The sequence below is a fragment of the Lygodium microphyllum genome, chromosome 8 (assembly GCF_053477565.2).
Source record: "Lygodium microphyllum isolate KBCC chromosome 8, Lygodium_microphyllum_v1.1.10, whole genome shotgun sequence".
Lineage (NCBI taxonomy): Eukaryota > Viridiplantae > Streptophyta > Polypodiopsida > Schizaeales > Lygodiaceae > Lygodium > Lygodium microphyllum.
Window position 1 is genome coordinate 14,728,097 of NC_141142.1, and position 10,866 is coordinate 14,738,962.

The 10,866-nt window shown below is 41.4% G+C and overlaps 1 pseudogene; it reads right to left on the minus strand.

Moving 5' to 3' along the window:
- Positions 1-6,004: 6,004 nt before the first annotated feature.
- LOC148031995 (uncharacterized) lies at positions 6,005-10,582 on the minus strand (annotated as a pseudogene).
- Between the last annotated feature and the right edge of the window lie 284 nt (positions 10,583-10,866).

A 10,866-nucleotide genomic window follows, 5' to 3' on the forward strand; every position in this document is an offset into this window, starting at 1 on the left:
AAATGTTTTCTCAAACCAACATTTAACCATTAACATAGTCATATGTTTATTTGTCATTTAGCTTCTTGGAATTTAAAAACCTAACTTTAAGTTTTCCTCCATAATCATTTTGAAAAGGTTCTTAACGAAGTTGTACTTCAATGTGGAGAACCTCTCCTCCTTTACAAGTGCATCTAAGGTAGTGAACTAAGTTTTTCCCTTTTTGCTTAGGGATAAGCAAAAGGCACATGCTCACTTCTCTTCTGCCATGAGTTTTTTGGCCTTGTAGACTTGTTTTGACTAATCTATAAAATTATGAGAATAATCAAATTGATCTATAATATTCCACTTCCTTGGCTACTATCAAGTTTTTTTCTTGCTCCATCAAATAGTGTTCACTCCTAGTCCACTTAGCAAATATTCACTATCTTGAATCACGGTCGTACTTGGTGGAGGGGTCGAACTAGGGGCCTACACTTGAGGTTGTGCGTGGGCATTGAGATTCTTAACGTTAAAAACTTGCTAAGCATTTCTCAGATTACATTTCATGCCCAATTCAGCTTTTAGCCAAGTGACCTAATCACTTAACTTCTTTACCAATACTCATAGCCAAGACAATCATTGATAAAAAGGTCTATTTCATTCATGTGGGCATAGCCTTTTCGAGTACAATTACTCTTGGGAAAATAGAACAATATGATACGTTAATTCGGAGAGAATAAGATTGTGTTACATTCAGCTACGGGAACTAAGTAATAGTATGGATTGGGGTCATGGATTTTTAGGAATCGATAGGTCATAGGAAGCTTAGGATATCCTTTCCTTTGATACTCGTTCTTCTCATAATGTCCCAACACCTTGATTCTGTCGGGAGGTATTATTCGAGTCACTTCCTCGTACACATATGTGTTTTGCTTGACCTTTCGACCGCCGACATGTAGGGTTGCGTTTGCATGAGCTTCAACAAAAATGAACAGCTTCACGATCTTTAAGTCCTCCATCCACTTGATTCTCTTCAAGTTGGTCCAAAGGTATGCAAGTCGGTGGGCAGCTATGTAATAAATTCTCGAATCGCCCATCCATCTCCATTCCATGTACAAGGGTGAAGGATTGTAGATGCAGTCTAGGATATTCATCATATCGATCCTCCGTCGATAATCCAAAGCACGCATCATAGTCATAAACATAACCTGGAACACCAAGAATCTGTTCCATGCTTCACAACTCTGCAAGTCAGCATTGATAAGTAAGTAAGGAAATGTTCTTAACAGAAACATTTGCTTTACTTCTCCTTATTAAGTTTTCTTGTAAATATTTAAATCTCATTAGTTCGCTCTGATATCAACTATAACGTGTCCGCCTGTTCTCTCGTAGGACATGTCTTGGCAGCCCATCGGGAAGAGAATCTAGAAGGCGCTGCTCGGCACTCCCATGGAATGTCACGGGGTTTGGGATCTAGGTCTTCCTGATTCTGCCACGTAGCAGAAGCATTCTAGCCATTCCCACTTAGGACCGACCTGAATCGAGGTTTTCCTAATGGTCAAGTTCCTAGAGAGTAACTAGCATCGAACCTAGACGAACTACTTTACGCAGAAACGTCACGGTCGAAGCGAATTCATGCTGCACTTGGTTCAAGGAGAATGGGAAACGAGAGGGATGCAAGGCTCGACCTCTCTGCCCATAAGGCCTAGTCCCATTTCGTTCCCCTAAAATAGTATAAATCAGGGAATCTAGTACTCTAGATTCTAGGTCATCGTTCCTTGCTGTCAAATTCCTTCAAGAAAAGTTCCCGGCCAACCGGGACCACCCTTCCGTAGGACGGACCCATGGTCACATCCACCACACTTTCCTCAGGGTTTCTTTAGTTATCTAATTACCTACCACATTTATTTTGACACACAAAAATAGCTTCCTTAATTAACCAATTAATCACCGGTTCCTTCACATAACTTAGGCACTGACATAGAAAAACAATGTTAAACAAGTTCCTTTTCAACAATTGATCTTATTTATCAGTCTTTGGAATACATCATATAATCCAGCTTGAAGGCTAATCCATAATCCAGCCCGAAGGATAACATAATCCATCCAGTAATCCTCAGGGATTACTAATCCAAGTTTCCACCCGTAGACTAGTATGCAGGCCTCGAGATCCAATCCCGAGTCACGTCGGTCTCTTGTGCAGGACCTGGAGACAAGGGATTTATGACCAGAGCCCCCGTGGAACCCAAGCGTCTTCCTACTCCAAATAGCATCCACGGAGAGACCTCTCGCGGTGGGTTCGGTCCATGTACCCGGTGCGGCTAACAACCCCTTGGTTAGGGTCAGGCAGACAGTCGGGGGTAACTGATGCTGCCTCTCCCTCTAGGCCTTCAACTTGAAGCATTAATTATTTTTCCATCTTTAGTTCATTGAGCAAAGAAGTACAAACAGTGCTCCTAACTGTACAAACACAATCAATCCTGCGGTCTTTCATTTGGCCAACTGCTTCGAATGCATCCAGCATTCGATCCGGGATCAATTGCGACTTGGCAAGATCCCCAAGGGTTTGTTGTTTGCTTACCCTTTTATCCTTGGGTTAGGGCTTATGCCCTGTTAACCCAAATTAACATACACCTTAGGTTCCTTAAACTAAGATAGTAAATTCCTGGGCAACCTCGTCACCCTAACTTGATTGGTCAATTTCTTACTAGGCAATACATAGCTTTCCTAACTTGGCAAATCAGCCCAAAGAAGGGTGATGTAGCAGGATGTCTACTCATCCTCTTGCAAATTAGACTCGCACTAGAACCTACCAACCTTATTCCAAGGAGTGGCAAATCTATCTTGTGATTTAAACACAAAGCCATGCGACGTTGCAACTTGTTGCATGAGACAATGTCTCACCTAACTTGTGGGATCATTTCTCCCATCAAACAACGTTCCTTGGCCAAGAAATACGTTTGGTCAAGATGTAGGGTTTTGGGATGTCCTCTTGACTCAACCCAACCCTAGTCGTACTAGGCCAACAACGTTTGGCCCTAGGGTTTCTAAACTCAATCGAAAGTCTAGTATTAGGCCAATTCACCCTAGGGTAAAAACCCTAGATCGTTATTGTATGGGCGTCTAACTAACCCTAACATTCCGTGAATGTGGGTAGGACCTTTAAGGTCAGAATTATCAAGTCAATTTTTCGAGTGCAATACTAAGCAGAATTTTAATGCGACTTAACTCTACCTAGTGCATTTGAGATAAAATCATCGTTTGAGTTACACCATTGCAAGAAAATTACCTAATCGATCTAAATTGTCTTGCGACAAGAGGTGATCTTTCCTTAGAAGAGATGTAAATACTTTTCCTAAGAGATGTACATAAATAAATTCAAGATACAACATTCCATACAAGTATGCCATTCATAAACTTTTCCTTTTATGCAACTATAAGATGTAGAAGGATCATTTCTTTTCCTTGCCTAAATTGTAATGAGTGACAATTTACGGCTAACTTGTATAAAAACCCTACGTTGAATTGCATCAAGAACTATACCTATAGACCCTTTGTCTGGTGCATTGAATTCATGATTTAATATGAAATGCATCTTTTTCTAAAACAACCCCGGGGGGTCCACCTTACAAAATCATGGATATCACGTGCGTGCAAAGGCATATTTTAAAACCCCTCTGTAACCTTTTTTGCCCTATTTAATATATACCTCCTGTTATCTTTGTGGTATATTATAATAACCCTCCTGTAATTTTAAAATTTTAAGCTTATGCATTTCTCCCCCCCCTCCCTGTATAATTTACATTACAAGATCTTTGGTACTACGCAAGAGTGGATTGCCAGACCCGATGAAGAGAAGTCCCTAACTATGAAGAGAAGTGTTCAATGAGTTTCTAGATTGAGAAAGCAAAATGCCCAATGAATATGCAAAAAAATACATGTGTTAGATATGCAATTGAACTCTTGTTTGAAGAATCAACGACGAGTATCAAAATACAACTAGATGGTGGAGTTGGGAAGAATAAAGGGTTAAAAAAGTATTAATAGCCTCAATTGCACCAGCCTTTGTAAGACCTACAAAATTGAGAGATGTCTATGAGGATCCACCACTACCATATGCCCTTTTGAAGTGGGAAACAACTGAAAACAAAAAGAAAAGAGCGTAGTTGTCAAAATTGAAACCACATGTAGAGGTATATTATAGCCATCCCATCTAATAGAATGGGACAAAGAATAGATGGACAATAGTAGCTGCACTTAAGGAGAGAATATTTCCTTGAGAATAGGTCTGCTAGACCCATCCGATCTTTTTATTTCTAGTATATTCTCCAATCCATAAAAGACAAAATTGGCATGACTTTGAGAGGATTACAAAAGAACACCCTAACTGCTTGAACCACCCAATCTTTCATGAACCATTGGGTGAGCCAAGCTTCAACCATAGGTACACCCCTCAGAAGTCACAAATAGGCTTACTTGAAGAGATAAATAAAGAATGACAGTATTGCATGCTTCACCATATTGATTTGGTGTGATAACCTTATAAGAGTATCATTTTATGACTCTATTTCACACATATTCGCATGGCTCATAGGCTTTCAAACCATGGCAACTATGGCTTATGACCATGTGTGCAACCACTCCTTCCACAATTAAATATTATGCTATTCGGCTACACAAATGTTTCTATCCACAAAACTGTCCGTTAGTAGAAAGATGGAAGACGCCAAAAAAAATTTTGATAGCTTAGTAACAGAAAAACAGGTCTACTCTCAACATTTCTGCTACACAACTTCATAATGCCAGACTGCATAGGGCTTGCATGAGTCTAGACTTTGCTTTAATAAAGTCTTAAAATAGACGTATTCTAGGTGACAATCTGGCACACTTGGGCACTAAGACCTTGCTTTGATAAATTCTTAAAACAGAACTATGCTAGGTGTGACAATCTAGCACATTTGGGTACTAAGATAGACATTGTCAGAGCTGCAATAATCATTCAGGCCCACTTCTAGCACTTAGTTCCAAGCTAACACAGCCTTTAAATGCAATCCATAGAGACATTTTCTAGCGAAGGACCCTCCAACGACACTTAGCTAGGTATTCAGAGAAAGACCATTCTTGTCCATGGGACATGTGTCGAGGCTTTTGCTGAATCGTCCAGGCCCATTCACTTGAGGCACTGGATGGAGAAGACATTTTATGTGAAAAGTTTCCTTAACATCGTATGTGGCACTTGAAAGCACTCGGTTCAAAAGTAATCTAAAAAACTGGCTCGTCTGATTGCAGATCTTTGTCAAATGTATTTGATACTACAACTAGAGAGTGGCTTTCCAACCTTGACTGAGAACCTTCATTAGGACAAAGAAAAACACCTATGCATGTTGAAATCCATGCTATTAGGGCCAATACAGCAATAAGAAGCAACTGTCCATCTTGTAAAACGTAGTGCGGTGAAACACATCAGCCCTTTGCATTGGGCATGCCATGGAGTAAAAAAATAATAATAAAGAAAGCGCAGCATTCCATATAGAGAAGAGAGGCAAGTGTGTCCTTGTGAGATCACTCCATAGTTCAACCCTTGATGCCAAGAGCTCGAAAAAGCAGGAGTCCCTACTCAGATTGCAAAAATTTCTTCCTGTTCTTATGAGACACAAAGTAGAGGCCAACATTAAGAAAATGACGAGTGTATCAACACTAACATTTTGGTCACATCTCAACCACCCTCAGCATTTAGGGTATGAAGCTACAAAAATAATACGCTACTACATGGCAAAGACATGAAGACAATGAGGCTGCTAAATATAAATTTTTGACTTCAATATATTTCCTTGCATATGATTTGAGCACCAAAGAGAACTTTTTTATGCCACCAGCAGGCAAATGGGATAATCGGTACAAAGTTGACTTTGCATGCCAACGAACCTAATAAGGTATCACATGATACAACTCAAGGCAAATATGTTAGTTTTCTCACCATGCACCAGGAAGATTGTAGAGAGTATTACCTGCCTAAACATAGCGGTCACTAAAAAACTGCATTTCAGAAACCAAATTTGAAGCTGCCAACTTTGGCATCCATCACTGTGTCCCAAAATGAGCCAGCATTTCTTTGCTTAGCTTTTGCTGCAGCTTTACTCTCCAGTTCTTCAATAGAACCAGGAAACATCTGGACATACAAGCTCTTGAACTTGTCATGCAAATTTACACGATCTCTTGTGCCTGATACCAGTTGAGCAGAATTTGGCCGCTTCAGAAAGTCTAATACATTGAGAAGATTGCTCCTGCTCAACAGTGTAAAAAATATCAAGTCTATGTTCATCATGAATCAGCCCAAGTTTACAGCAACGAAAAGTCGACAAAGAAAAGAATGATCATGGTGTTGTAACAGGTATAAAAAGAAATATGTTCAGCTACACAACTTTCGTCTAGTGGAAAGCTATCAATGCAAATCAACAGAAGAAGCTACCTTTGAGCTTTGTACTCCCATGAGCATGATCATATTGAAGCTTAAAATTAGATGGAACAATGGAGCTTTGTACAGATAGGTCTGCATTTAAAAAAAATGAAAAAGATAAGATGGAATCTAAAATATAACTGCCACTGACCTCCTTCACTTAGGCTCCACTTATTCTTGTGAAACTTTTATACCAAATAAATACATAATACAAACAGTAAAGTGAACAATAGAGCTTACCTGGTCCTGTGTCTGTGTTACTGGCATGACTACCACTACCATAATCTTTTATAAGCCTCTCTTGAAGCTTCAGTTTTTGGAGTATTATATTAGAGGAGTGCTTATTTGCTTCCTTGTTGACCTCTTCGAGTTCGTCGTCACCTTCTGAAGGGGCAGATGCAGATACACCATCCCTCACAATGATATCTGGTGTTTCGCGACTTTTTCGACCGAACTTCAGCAAGCGCTTGAAACCTCTTGCAGGTTCTTTGGGTGGAACGATCACTACTATAGACTTTTGAGAGGAGCCCAACTTCTTTTGTGAGTGAGTGAGATCCGTATCAGAAGAATACTGAACTCCAGAAGAATCCCGAGAAGCAAGACTTCCAACTGGGGACTCCACAAGGGTAGCAGCAGAGGGACTGAAGTAGTCAGGAATGATAGCGCCTAGACGCTTCAAACTTGAGCTAGCCGGAGAGGCAGCTTTCATAGGAGAGACTCTGGGCACATATTGCTCTCCACTTGCTAGATTAGCACGAAATGACGCAGAACCACTTGCTGAGGATGCAATATGCACCACCTCGCCAGTACTCTCAGAGAGAAGTTGAGACAAAGTAGCACTTGGCACTCCCTTTCCAGCTGCTTCATCCCAAGGTGTGTGAGGTACAGAGTCTGGCTCAGATGCAAACTTACTATCGTGACGTTCATTAGTGCCCAATTCCATGGGAAATGAAACAATGTGACAACCCCTCTCAACGTGTGGCAAATTATCATCCTTCAAAAGTTCAGTAGCCTTGGCATCTTCGCATACAGCAAAGAAGCCACCATCTGAGTTATGAGTTACATCAACATCTGACAGCTCTAGAGTCTGTGCTTTCCCTTTCTCCTCCTCCTTGTAAGAAGATAAGGAAGCATCTGCAACTGGGGCTTCCACAGGAATGCATTCCCCATCGCTGGTGTCCATGACGCTCCTTGCAGATGCATGAGCCTCTTCATCAGAAATTCTTGTAGGAGTTCCTGGGACATCTTCGTCAGAACTCTTCACTGCTTCGGCCTTCAGTTTTGCAATCCCTGGCCCAGCACCAGGTCCAATGCCAGACCCTTTGCGCAAAAAGGGCTTCATTTCCTGAATAGGAGCAACAGAACTTTGCCTTATCTTGCTCATGATAGGAGCCTCCACTTTTATGTCAGTTTCAGTGCTCAAGAGGGAGAGGGAGACCTCCCCTTCAGGCATAGGAGATGGATCTGTTAATTCACCTATCACAAAACTCTGCCTGGTTTGCCTTGGTCGGGTCTTCTTCTCTACCCTTGAACTTCTTTTGGGTACACTGCCATTTGGTCCTGATTGTAAAGCCTTGCTTGCTCCTGGATGTTGAGCAGGAATCCCAGCATCCTTGGAAAGCACTATCGCAGAGCCCGACAACTTCCCTGGAGATGGTTTCATGTTTTCATTCTTCGGGTCTGAAAAGCAAGGAACCAAGGAGGAAAGAGAGTTCTCAGGGGCATTTGAGGAACTAGGGGTCCTCTGGACCAATGGCTTACCCTAGAGTTCCTCAAGGAGTGGTTTTAGGGGAGATGGAAACTATTCGTCTGGAGCTCCCAGGACTGCTTGAGTTCTTTTGAGATGCATACACCACCTTCTTTGCCCTATGAGCTTTTGGTGTCAATGCCTGCTCTTTCACCACTCGGGGTGTTAAGGGAGGAGAGGGAGGACTACTATCAGACCTCGAGTAATCCTTTGTCAACAATGGTTGAAGATGGCCATGCCCAACCATTCCATCCTCCTGCCAACAGATGTCAAATATTCATAACACATTAGAATCTATGGACAAAATCTCATGCCAAAACAAATTCAGCCAGATCTTTACCTGGAGTCTTTGCATATCCCTCAAGTTGGCCTAAAGGGCAAGCAGCTTGGCAGCACGAGCCTTGGCATGAGCTTTGTCATTGAGCTTGGCTGTTTGGGCATCCATCTCCGCTTTTCTACGCTCTAGAGTTTCCTCCATCAGTCTTAGTTTGGCTCATCTAGAGTACAGCTCTTAGCCTTTTCTTCACCATCGCTGCTGCTACTGGTGTCCATAACATGGTGTCTCTCTTTACTCTGGCATTCAGAAAAGTAATTGATACTGCGAATCACGACCGACCCGGCCCGCCGGCTCCCAAATTGACCAACTTGAACCTTTTTTAAAGGAGAGGTAGACCACCTTCTAGGAGAAGCTCTTTGTGAAAGACCTTTGCTTGGGTACCCTTGCGGCGGTCTCATTGGGCTTACTGCTGCAAGCTCATCAGGCAGTGGCATTGGGCTTGTACATTGTGAAACTACAGCTTCATTTATAGTAGAACAACCCCCTCTTGTATCACAGTTATCATACACTTGTGAGGGACTCCAAGATACTCCTCCATCAGCCTCTTTGGTTGGATTTGGCAGCTTACTCTGTAACTTCGGCAAGCCATGCAGGACTGCCAATCTGTCAGATGCCCTCTCCTCTCGTGCGGTGAGCTCATAGAACCAATTGCAGGCTACACTGTAAGAAAAAATAGGAAAAAAGCAGCTGTAAACTTGGGCTGATTCAAATAGCTACTCTCACTAGATACTCCTTGTTCCAGTTCATCAAGGCTGGCCACTTACATAATGCATCTATTATGATTACTAGCTCATTCGGTTCTTCATAGTTTGTGATAAACTCCTGCACAGAAAGGTTGCTCCGCCTGTCAATGTTGTCCACTGAAAGCCACTCTTGTTTCATACTCAGGCTGCTGCACAGCCAGCCCAGCTCTGAAAAAAAACCAACCACCTGCTCTTGTGTTACAAAAGGAGACCTTGATAGTGATATAAAATTTCACAGTGACTTGCAAACAACTGCTAGATCACATAGGGGTCGAATCTTCCAGTGAATTCGCCAGATTTCTTGCTTCAACTAGCTGAACATAGAGATGGCCCATATAGCTTGCTTCCGGATCACTGTCAAAAATACTTTTTAGAGATGACTCAACACAAAAATTAGTTACTGACATGCTAAATCAACAATTGAACAAAACAACTGATAGGAACCTTCACCATGTTGTCCTCTTAGATATTCTTGCATACTGGAGAGAAGCATTTGACAGATATTAGCCTATACAACTCACTTAAGAAGGAGGGTAATTCATTTATACCTGTAATCACCTGGAAAGACTGGTATAACTTCTCGACTTGGCCAAACCAAAAGGTCCTTGAGAGCTGCTAGCAAAATATTATGTACATGCCCATTAATTCAACCGTCGAAGGCCTTAATCGTTAAAGGCCTTAATACATGCTGCTACGAACCTGTACTGCAAATATCAATAACACAATCAATTGCTACGTGAAACTAATCTGAATTTGGGCTACTATAAAACTAGAGTACTATACGAGATAAACCCCGTTCTTCCAAGAGACAATGGTTGGAATTTACCTGCTCTCCCAAAAAACATATAGTGGATGTCATTCAGCTCATGTCATTCCACAAAAAAACACTTCAATCCCACAAAAAACACTTGAGTCCCACAAAAATTCAGCTTATGTCATTCCAACTCCTTCCCAAAAAACACTTCAGTCCCACAAAAATCCAACTCATGTCATTCCAACTCCTCCCCACTTTGCAAGGTGGAGGATTCGTTGCCTGCAATCATATGAAAATGGAAAGAATAAGGTCACCTGTGTTATAACATGACTAAAACACAAATTACAACCAAATGGTTCCATACTTACATGATTTAAATAAACATCTAACCAGCAGACTTCAAGAAATCGTTAAAGATTCGATAATCATTTTGATCAAGAACATATCTATCAGTAGCCTCATTGTATGTTAAATGTGCCAATGCAATAATTGACTCAATATCAACCATGTTTAAGTCTGTCACATCATAAGAGTATGTATGGTGTCCTTTCACCTTCTGATACCAACCAAGTTGAACCTCCATCCCTTGTGGTCGATCTACCAAGTAAAGACCTCGCTTGTAATCTACATACCTGCCACCTACCTTCTTTCACATCTTTTGGACTCTTCCAAGATACCATGTACTATGAAGAGTTTGCATCTTCTTCAATTTTGTGGCTTTTCCATTTCTCTTGAAATTTGTGTCTCTGTTTCCACATGTGTCATCGTGGAAATAAACAGCACAATCTGACCCTATTCCAAAGAAATTTCCATTGGTTGTTGATGCTAATTTTCCTTCATTGCTGAAATACACTCCTTGTCTTACCC